Genomic DNA, 11,546 nt, shown 5'->3' on the forward strand with positions numbered 1-11,546 from the left:
GTTCCACAAAATTATTTGCGCAAAAGACATTTCAAGGTCAGTTATAATTGATTTGTCTATTTTTAGAAACGTAAATTATTTTTCACAACAGAAAGTGTTACAGTCAACTTTGTTAATGATTAATGCATTTCATTTCATAATAAAGAAAAATTTAATTATTTTTCAGGGATAATGCATTTAAAAGGGTCGGCGGGAATAAAAAAGCATGAAAAGTCAATTTTATTTTTATTCTGAAAATCGGCAAAATCGGGTCGGCGGATCCGTAAACCAACAAATAAAAAAACCGTGGCCTAACCAATGTAAATATTTAAACTTAAGAAACATTTTATCTGTTGAGCCACAATAATAAAAATTGATAGTATTTAATGGTAGAGAGAAAAAGAAAGTTGAGTGAAAATTGAAACAATACATTAACCTTAATTAAAACTTCCACTCTTGTTGAAAATGGAGAATCTTTACATTAATTATTTTAGAATTTATCAACTACATTCTTTCTCTTGTTTATGCAAGATTTATATGAACCGTTCATATTGGAAACTGTTCAGTAGAGTTAGAAAAACCCTAAAGGGAAATATGGTCACTCTTGGTCTTCTTCAGACTGGCAGTAAAATCCTTGCAAAAGTAAGGCATCTGTTTGGTAGTACAAATTGGAAGCCATGTCCAGTGTCAGAATGGGGATGTTAAATCTGATGTCTTGTGAAGAGCGAGTCCCCAACTGTCAACATGTTAAGAACCTTCACAACATCTCTAAGGAGTATGGAGAATTAATCACACTATTATATCCTTCAGCCACAGTAATAGTTATCTGAAAAAGAAATACACTTTTCAATTTTCTGTCATATTTTAAGAAACTGAAATAGGCAAAAAATAGCAAACTGGGAAATAACAATTAAAGCAGAGAGACTTTTTCATAATAATAATTTTTCGCTTCCTAAAACTTGACAGATCATTCCAGAAAATATTAAATTGTAAAAAGATTGTACAAATCACATGGGAATTTACATGATCTTAAATAGAAAATTTTATAAATCTATAAAATTGTTCTTTCTTACTTTTAAAAGTCAACTCTAATGGCCATTTCCAACATCAATCTGTAAGTACAAGCTGGAATGCTAACCTGAAAAATAAAATGCTTAGTCATTGAAAATAGTAAAAAAGGAATCATTGTTGGTATACTAATTTATATGTACATTATATATAAAAATAGATATACAACACTTTAAGGGAGTTGGCTTCTCAGTTTCAAAATAATTAACTTTTCAAAACACTAGCATATATATTGATAGGGGATTAATAAAGAAATCAAAAGCAAAAAATATATAGGTCATCTTGCTTGTTTTCGAGATATCTAAGCCATTGAAATTTTGGCGGGAAAATGTTCTCTCTTGACTTTTTATCATTTACAAGTTAAAGTCCTCAAAAACTATTTAAAAGTAATTAAAATTTTATAAGATTTTAACTGACAGCTTATGATCATACCTGTAAATGAATTATAAAAAGAAAAATGGGGGTCACCAGGCTTAATTTGTTAATGCATTCAAATGGATAAAACTAGAGGATTCTGAAAATCTTACCAAAATTCCAAAACATGACGAGCAAGCTTCCTTAAGGTAAAAGAAGATGCAAAGAACACAATGTGACAACATCCCAACAACACTAACAAATATGAAATACTTTCCAACATCTGAAACCTCAAAGAGTGAAAATCCCTGTCAGCCTTGACACCTTAGGGGGAGATTTTGCGTGAATGACATTTTGAAGTTGAATATATGACCTGTACCCTTACTTATCTACAAAACCAGTGGCGGATCCAGAACTTTTCATAAAGGGGGAGGGATGCCCCGCTGACTGACCTAAATGGGGGGGGGGGCGTTCCAGTCAAGCTTCAGTGATTCCCTTTTGATCCGTCTATGAAAATACCATTAAAACCAGACAAAGATCTCTTATCTAGTTGGAGTTGACATAGCAAAAATGATTTGCAATTACCGGTACTAATAAATTAAACATTAAAACTACTGACCAAAAGTTTTCAAGCCCAGTGATAGCTGACTGTTTTTTATTTTTTATTGACAGTATGATAAAATTTGTTTAAATAGAGGAATTATATACTTACTTGTATTTAAGATATCTTATACCACAAGTCTTACTACCCTTCATGAAAACATTGGCACTGTTTTATAACCTAAAATGGAATTAAAATTGACACAAATTATATATTTGACAAATTTGTTAAATTGCCAGCCTAAATTTTTATTAATCTATTCTGTATTCTGATTGAGTAATAGTGAGGTGAGTTATCTCCCCATGAAAGAAACATTCTTGCTGTTTATTGTACTAGTCTCCCTTGAAGTAAAAATTCTATCAGGATTTACTTTTCATGGTATAAAATTTTTTTGTGTACCAGAAAAACATTTATCAAACTGATAAATATCTATTTTTGTGTGTTGTAAATGTGCAAAATAACAAAAATGTGTGTTGCCTTACAGATAATCCTTATAGACTTTATCACATTTTTCCTGATAATGTACAGAATTAATTGGCTTGAAAATACTTGCATTATTTCTTTCATGACAAAGCCTCAGACTTGTTTGAAGATTAATGTTATAAGTAATCTTCATTCCAGCTGCTATCCTTGCTGCTTGATTGCTTACATGGCAAAGCCTCAGACTTGGTTGAAGATTTAATTAAACATCTTCCATGGAGTTGCTACTCATCTGCCATCTGGACTGAAACTTGGACTGGCTGGCTTCTTGAACAAAAACTATAATTATAAATTAAATTATATTTATAAGACTTCTGTTGGTTAATATAAATGAAATAGACATATATTCCTTCAAGCTTCATATCCTGACCTACATCAACTGGGCCATTTTCAGCGTCTTATTTGGTGAACAATTGTAATTTTGTTGGTACTTCATTTTGTGGTTTAGTTAAAGCCTGCATACAAGTCTTTACAATATCATCAGTGTGATCATTTTAAAATTTTAGAACCTTTAGTCAACAACAAAAAACCATATGACCTCTTTCAACTTTAAGCCTAGTGCACGTTTTTATCCTGTAAACTTGTTTTATGATGATAAAATTTGTTTAAATAGAGGAATTATATACAGTTTACGTACTTGTATTTAAGATATCTTATACCACAAGTCTTACTCCCCTTCATGAAAACATTGGCACTGTTTTATAACCTAAAAAGGAATTAAAATTGACACAAATCATATATTTTACAAATTTGTTAAATTGCCAGCCTAAATTTTTATTAATCTATTCTGTATTCTGATTGTGTAATAGTGAGGTGAGTTATCTCCCCATGAAAGAAACATTCTTGCTGTTTATTGTACTAGTCTCCCTTAAAGTAAAAATTCTATTAGGATTTACTTTTCATGGTATAAAATTTTATTCCTGTACCAGAAAAACATTTATCAAACTGATAAATATCTATTTTTGTGTGTTGTAAATGTGCAAAATAACAAAAATGTGTGTTGCCTTACAGATATTCCTTATAGACTTTATCACATTTTTCCTGATAATGTACAGAATTAATTGGCTTAAATATACTTGCATTATTTCTTTCATGACAAAGCCTCAGACTTGTTTGAAGATCAATGTAATTATTAATCTTCATTCCAGCTGCTATCCTTGCTGCTTGATTGCTTACATGGCAAAGCCTCGAACATCTTCCATGGAGTTGCTACTCATCTGCCATCTGGACTGAAATTTGGTTTGGACGGCTTCTTGAACAAAAACTAAAATTATCAATTAAATTATATTTATAAGACTTCTGTTGGTTAATTAGATAAATGAAATAGACATATATTCATTCAAGCTTCATATCCTGACCTACATCAACGGGGCCATTTTCAGTGTCTTATTTGGTGAACAATTGTAATTTTGTTGGTACTTCATTTAGTGGTTTAGCCAAAGCCTGCATACAAATCTTTACAATAAATTCAGTATGATCAATTCAAAATTTTAGAACCTTAGTCAACAACAAAAAACCATTTGACCTCATTCAACTTTAAGCCTAGTGTACGTTTTTATCCTGTAAACTTGTTTTATGATGATAAAATTTGTTTAAATAGAGGAATTATATACGTACTTGTATTTAAGATATCTTATACCACAAGTCTTACTCCTCTTCATGAAAACATTGGCACTGTTTTATAACCTAAAAAGGAATTAAAATTGACACAAATTATATATTTTACAAGTCTGTTAAATTGCCAGCCTAAATTTTTATTAATCTATTCTGTATTCTGATTGTGTAATAGTGAGGTGAGTTATCTCCCACTGAAAGAAACATTCTTGCTGTTTATTGTACTAGTCTCCCTTGAAGTAAAAATTCTATTAGGATTTACTTTTCATGGTATAAAATTTTATTCCTGTACCAGAAAAACATTTATCAAACTGATAAATATCTATTTTTGTGTGTTGTAAATGTGCAAAATAACAAAAATGTGTGTTGCCTTACAAATATTCCTTATAGACTTTATCACATTTTTCCTGATAATGTACAGAATTAATTGGCTTAAATATACTTGCATTATTTCTTTCATGACAAAGCCTCAGACTTGTTTGAAGATCAATGTAATTATTAATCTTCATTCCAGCTGCTATCCTTGCTGCTTGATTGCTTACATGGCAAAGCCTCGAACATCTTCCATGGAGTTGCTACTCATCTGCCATCTGGACTGAAATTTGGTTTGGACGGCTTCTTGAACAAAAACTAAAATTATCAATTAAATTATATTTATAAGACTTCTGTTGGTTAATTAGATAAATGAAATAGACATATATTCATTCAAGCTTCATATCCTGACCTACATCAACTGGGCCATTTTCAGCGTCTTATTTGGTGAACAATTGTAATTTTGTTGGTACTTCATTTTGTGGTTTAGCCAAAACCTGCATACAAATCTTTACAATGAATTCAGTGTGATCAATTCAAAATTTTAGAACCTTAGTCAACAACAAAAAACCATTTGACCTCTTTCAACTTTAAGCCTAGTGTACGTTTTTATCCTGTAAACTTGTTTTATGATGATAAAATTTGTTTAAATAGAGGAATTATATACTTACTTGTATTTAAGATATCTTATACCACAAGTCTTACTCCCCTTCATGAAAACATTGGCACTGTTTTATAACCTAAAAAGGAATTAAAATTGACACAAATTATATATTTTACAAGTTTGTTAAATTGCCAGCCTAAATTTTTATTAATCTATTCTGTATTCTGATTGTGTAATAGTGAGGTGAGTTATCTCCCACTGAAAGAAACATTCTTGCTGTTTATTGTACTAGTCTCCCTTGAAGTAAAAATTCTATTAGGATTTACTTTTCATGGTATAAAATTTTATTCCTGTACCAGAAAAACATTTATCAAACTGATAAATATCTATTTTTGTGTGTTGTAAATGTGCAAAATAACAAAAATGTGTGTTGCCTTACAAATATTCCTTATAGACTTTATCACATTTTTCCTGATAATGTACAGAATTAATTGGCTTAAATATACTTGCATTATTTCTTTCATGACAAAGCCTCAGACTTGTTTGAAGATCAATGTAATTATTAATCTTCATTCCAGCTGCTATCCTTGCTGCTTGATTGCTTACATGGCAAAGCCTCGAACATCTTCCATGGAGTTGCTACTCATCTGCCATCTGGACTGAAATTTGGTTTGGACGGCTTCTTGAACAAAAACTAAAATTATCAATTAAATTATATTTATAAGACTTCTGTTGGTTAATTAGATAAATGAAATAGACATATATTCATTCAAGCTTCATATCCTGACGTACATCAACTGGGCCATTTTCAGCGTCTTATTTGGTGAACAATTGTAATTTTGTTGGTACTTCATTTTGTGGTTTAGCCAAAGCCTGCATACAAATCTTTACAATGAATTCAGTGTGATCAATTCAAAATTTTAGAACCTTAGTCAACAACAAAAAACCATTTGACCTCTTTCAACTTTAAGCCTAGTGTACGTTTTTATCCTGTAAACTTGTTTTATGATGATAAAATTTGTTTAAATAGAGGAATTATATACGTACTTGTATTTAAGATATCTTATACCACAAGTCTTACTCCCCTTCATGAAAACATTGGCACTGTTTTATAACCTAAAACAGAATTAAAATTGACACAAATTATATATTTTACAAGTTTGTTAAATTGCCAGCCTAAATTTTTATTAATCTATTCTGTATTCTGATTGTGTAATAGTGAGGTGAGTTATCTCCCACTGAAAGAAACATTCTTGCTGTTTATTGTACTAGTCTCCCTTGAAGTAAAAATTCTATTAGGATTTACTTTTCATGGTATAAAATTTTATTCCTGTACCAGAAAAACATTTATCAAACTGATAAATATCTATTTTTGTGTGTTGTAAATGTGCAAAATAACAAAAATGTGTGTTGCCTTACAGATATTCCTTATAGACTTTATCACAATTTTCCTGATAATGTACAGAATTAATTGGCTTGAAAATACTTGCATTATTTCTTTCATGACAAAGCCTCAGACTTGTTTGAAGATCAATGCAATAATTAATCTTCATTCCAGCTGCTATCCTTGCTGCTTGATTGCTTACATGGCAAAGCCTTGGACTTGGTTGAAGATCTAAGTAAACCTCTTCCATGGAGTTGCTACTCATCTGCCATCTCGACTGAAACTTGGACATTCCTTTAAGCTTCTTATCCAGATCTGTGTCAATGGCGCAATTTTCTGTGTCTTTGCTCTTTTTGCCTGTAATTCATTAACCATTTTCATTTTATCTTTTAATCAATATTATGAAGACTGTTTTTTATGATGACATCATTAATTCTGAAATTAATGTATGCAGATAATTATCAGAATGTGGTGGCTAACCAAAACAATCTGATGAATACATTTTAAACAAACAATCTAAACAAAGTCATATTTTCCCAATTAAAATGTAAATAAATATCCAAATTGTCAATATTAAGTCTATTTGTTGTAATAATTAAATTAGAAATTAATGTGATGCCTGTTTTATTTCAAATCCTAAATTAGGGGGATCAGTCTATTTACAAATACAATAATTCTTTTAGAATTATATTTCATTAGAGAATAAATTTGAACAAGAAATTAACGACAATTTTGTGATAAAATTTCAAGTAGACTTTCAAAGGAAAAACTGATTTTTATTACCTTAATTTTTTTTAAAAATAGTTTAAATACAATTGTTATGACCAAATACTTACATCATCATTATCTGGTAACTAAAATGAAACCATCTTTCTTCAGGTGTAGGACTGAACTTTCATCTGTGCTCATCCATCTGTAATACAAACTTAAATCATCTTAATATTTATGAGACAACAGTTAGTAAATTGAAAAAAAATATATACTTAACCTTGTGGACAATGTGTCAACCGGGAAAAAACACCATACACCTATAGAAAAAAGAAAGAAAAAAACACCATCCTGGACGCCACCTAGAGGAAATTTGGAGAAAAAAGCATACAAACACACAATCTTATCTTAACATACCTGCTGTCTGATCCTTTGACGCCACCTAGAGGAAATTTGGACAAAAATGCATACAAACACACAATCTTATCTTAACATACCTGTCCGTCCGATCTTTTGACACCACCTAGAGGAAATTTGGACAAAAATGCATACAAACACACAATCTTATCTTAATATACCTTTCCGTTGGATCCTTTGACGGCACCTAGAAGAAACTTGGACAAAAATACATACAAACACACAATCTTATCTTAACATACCTTTCCGTTGGATCCTTTGACGGCACCTAGAGGAAATTTGGACAAAAATACATACAAACACACAATCTTATCTTAACATACCTTTTCGTTGGATCCTTTGACGGCACCTAAAGGAAATTTGGACAAAAATGCATACAAACACACAATCTTATCTTAACATACCTTTTCGTTGGATCCTTTGACGGCACCTAGAGGAAATTTGGACAAAAATGCATACAAACACACAATCTTATCTTAACATACCTTTCCGTTGGATCCTTTGACGGCACCTAGAGGAAATTTGGACAAAAATGCATATAAACACACAATCTTATCTTAACATACCTTTTCGTTGGATCCTTTGACGGCACCTAGAGAAAACTTGGACAAAAAGGCATGTAAACACACAATCTTATCTTAACATACCTTTCCTTTGGATCCTTTGAAGGCACCTAGAGGAAATTTGGACAAAAATGCATACAAACACACAATCTTATCTTAACATACCTTTCCGTTGGATCCTTTGACGGCACCTAGAGGAAATTTGGACAAAAATGCATACAAACACACAATCTTATCTTAACATACCTTTTCGTTGGATCCTTTGACGGCACCTAAAGGAAATTTGGACAAAAATGCATACAAACACACAATCTTATCTTAACATACCTTTTCGTTGGATCCTTTGACGGCACCTAAAGGAAATTTGGACAAAAATGCATACAAACACACAATCTTATCTTAACATACCTTTCCGTTGGATCCTTTGACGACACCTAGAGGAAAATTTTGACAAAAATGCATACAAACACACAATCTTATCTTAACATACCTTTCCGTTGGATCCTTTGACGGCACCTAGAGGAAATTTGGACAAAAATGCATACAAACACACAATCTTATCTTAACATACCTTTCCGTTGGATAATTGGCGGCACCTAGAAGAAACTTGGACAAAAAGACATACAAACACACAATCTTATCTTAACATACCTTTCTGTTGGATCCTTTGATGTTACCTAGAGGAAATTTGGACAAAAATGCATACAAACACACAATCTTATCTTAACATACCTTTCCTTTGGATCCTTTGACGGCACCTAGAGGAAATTTGGACAAAAATGCATACAAACACACAATCTTATCTTAACATACCTTTTCGTTGGATCCTTTGACAGCACCTAGAGGAAACTTGGATAAAAAGGCATATAAACACACAATCTTATCTTAACATACCTTTCCTTTGGATCTTTTGACACCACCTAGAGGAAATTTGGACAAAAATGCATACAAACACACAATCTTATCTTAATATACCTTTCCGTTGGATCCTTTGACGGCACCTAGAAGAAACTTGGACAAAAATACATACAAACACACAATCTTATCTTAACATACCTTTCTGTTGGATCCTTTGACGGCACCTAGAAGAAACTTGGACAAAAAGACATACAAACACACAATCTTATCTTAACATACCTTTCCGTTGGATCCTTTGACGGCACCTAGAGGAAATTTGGACAAAAATGCATACAAACACACAATCTTATCTTAACATACCTTTTCGTTGGATCCTTTGACGGCACCTAAAGGAAATTTGGACAAAAATGCATACAAACACACAATCTTATCTTAACATACCTCTCCGTTGGATCCTTTGACGGCACCTAGAGGAAATTTGGACAAAAATGCATACACACACACAATCTTATCTTAACATACCTTTCCGTTGGATCCTTTGACGGCACCTAGAGGAAATTTGGACAAAAATGCATACAAACACACAATCTTATCTTAACATACCTTTTCGTTGGATCCTTTGACGGCACCTAGAGAAAACTTGGACAAAAAGGCATATAAACACACAATCTTATCTTAACATACCTTTCCTTTGGATCCTTTGAAGGCACCTAGAGGAAATTTGGACAAAAATGCATACAAACACACAATCTTATCTTAACATACCTTTCCGTTGGATCCTTTGACGGCACCTAGAAGAAACTTGGACAAAAAGACATACAAACACACAATCTTATCTTAACATACCTTTCTGTTGGATCCTTTGATGTTACCTAGAGGAAATTTGGACAAAAATGCATACAAACACACAATCTTATCTTAACATACCTTTCCTTTGGATCCTTTGATGGCACCTAGAGGAAATTTGGACAAAAATGCATACAAACACACAATCTTATCTTAACATACCTTTTCGTTGGATCCTTTGACAGCACCTAGAGGAAACTTGGATAAAAAGGCATATAAACACACAATCTTATCTTAACATACCTTTCCTTTGGATCCTTTGAAGGCACCTAGAGGAAATTTGGACAAAAATGCATACAAAAACACAATCTTATCTTAACATACCTTTCCGTTGGATCCTTTGACGGCACCTAGAAGAAACTTGGACAAAAATACATACACACAATCTTATCTTAACATACCTTTCCGTTGGATCCTTTGACGGCACCTAGAAGAAACTTGGACAAAAAGACATACAAACACACAATCTTATCTTAACATACCTTTCCGTTGGATCCTTTGATGTCACCTAGAGGAAATTTGGACAAAAATGCATACAAACACACAATCTTATCTTAACATACCTTTCCGTTGGATCCTTTGACGGCTACCTAGAGGAAATTTGGACAAAAATGCATACAAACACACAATCTTATCTTAACATACCTTTCCGTTGAATCCTTTGAAGGCACCTAGAGGAAATTTGGACAAAAATGCATACAAACATACACACAATCTTATCTTAACATACCTGCTGTCTGATCCTTTGACGCCACCTAGAGGAAATTTGGACACAAATGCAAACAAACACACAATCTTATCTTAACATACCTGTCTGTCCGATCTTTTGACACCACCTAGAGGAAATTTGGACAAAAATGCATACAAACACACAATCTTATCTTAATATACCTTTCCGTTGGATCCTTTGACGGCACCTAGAAGAAACTTGGACAAAAATACATACAAACACACAATCTTATCTTAACATACCTTTCCGTTGGATCCTTTGACGGCACCTAGAGGAAATTTGGACAAAAATGCATACAAACACACAATCTTATCTTAACATACCTTTCCGTTGGATCCTTTGACGGCACCTAGAGGAAATTTGGACAAAAATGCATACAAACACACAATCTTATCTTAACATACCTTTTCGTTGGATCCTTTGACGGCACCTAAAGGAAATTTGGACAAAAATGCATACAAACACACAATCTTATCTTAACATACCTCTCCGTTGGATCCTTTGACGGCACCTAGAGGAAATTTGGACAAAAATGCATACAAACACACAATCTTATCTTAACATACCTTTCCGTTGGATCCTTTGACGGCACCTAGAGGAAATTTGGACAAAAATGCATACAAACACACAATCTTATCTTAACATACCTTTTCGTTGGATCCTTTGACGGCACGTAGAGAAAACTTGGACAAAAAGGCATATAAACACACAATCTTATCTTAACATACCTTTCCTTTGGATCCTTTGAAGGCACCTAGAGGAAATTTGGACAAAAATGCATACAAACACACAATCTTATCTTAACATACCTTTCCGTTGGATCCTTTGACGGCACCTAGAAGAAACTTGGACAAAAATACATACAAACACACAATCTTATCTTAACATACCTTTCCGTTGGATCCTTTGACGGCACCTAGAGGAAATTTGGACAAAAATGCATACAAACACACAATCTTATCTTAACATTACCTTTTCGTTGGATCCTTTGACGGCACCTAAAGGAAATTTGGACAAAAATGCATACA

At 32.6% G+C, this 11,546-nt stretch overlaps 3 long non-coding RNA genes across 3 annotated transcripts; all 3 read right to left on the minus strand.

Annotated features, from left to right (window-relative positions):
• Positions 1 to 297: 297 nt before the first annotated feature.
• On the minus strand, positions 298 to 2,187 carry LOC143072532 (uncharacterized). The gene is made up of 3 exons (XR_012977224.1): positions 2,114 to 2,187; positions 1,053 to 1,117; positions 298 to 805 (listed from the first exon to the last, which is right to left on the minus strand). It is a non-coding gene; the product is annotated as an uncharacterized LOC143072532 (long non-coding RNA).
• Positions 2,188 to 2,560: 373 nt separating this feature from the next.
• On the minus strand, positions 2,561 to 3,736 carry LOC143072531 (uncharacterized). Its single transcript, XR_012977223.1, has 3 exons — positions 3,563 to 3,736; positions 3,120 to 3,188; positions 2,561 to 2,761 (listed from the first exon to the last, which is right to left on the minus strand). It is a non-coding gene; the product is annotated as an uncharacterized LOC143072531 (long non-coding RNA).
• A 792-nt stretch (positions 3,737 to 4,528) lies between these two features.
• LOC143070668 (uncharacterized) lies at positions 4,529 to 7,735 on the minus strand. Its single transcript, XR_012976633.1, has 6 exons — positions 7,233 to 7,735; positions 6,503 to 6,753; positions 6,060 to 6,128; positions 5,523 to 5,706; positions 5,080 to 5,148; positions 4,529 to 4,726 (listed from the first exon to the last, which is right to left on the minus strand). It is a non-coding gene; the product is annotated as an uncharacterized LOC143070668 (long non-coding RNA).
• Positions 7,736 to 11,546: the final 3,811 nt, after the last annotated feature.

The sequence above is a fragment of the Mytilus galloprovincialis genome, chromosome 4, assembly GCF_965363235.1.
Source record: "Mytilus galloprovincialis chromosome 4, xbMytGall1.hap1.1, whole genome shotgun sequence".
Classification (NCBI taxonomy): Eukaryota; Metazoa; Mollusca; class Bivalvia; order Mytilida; family Mytilidae; genus Mytilus; species Mytilus galloprovincialis.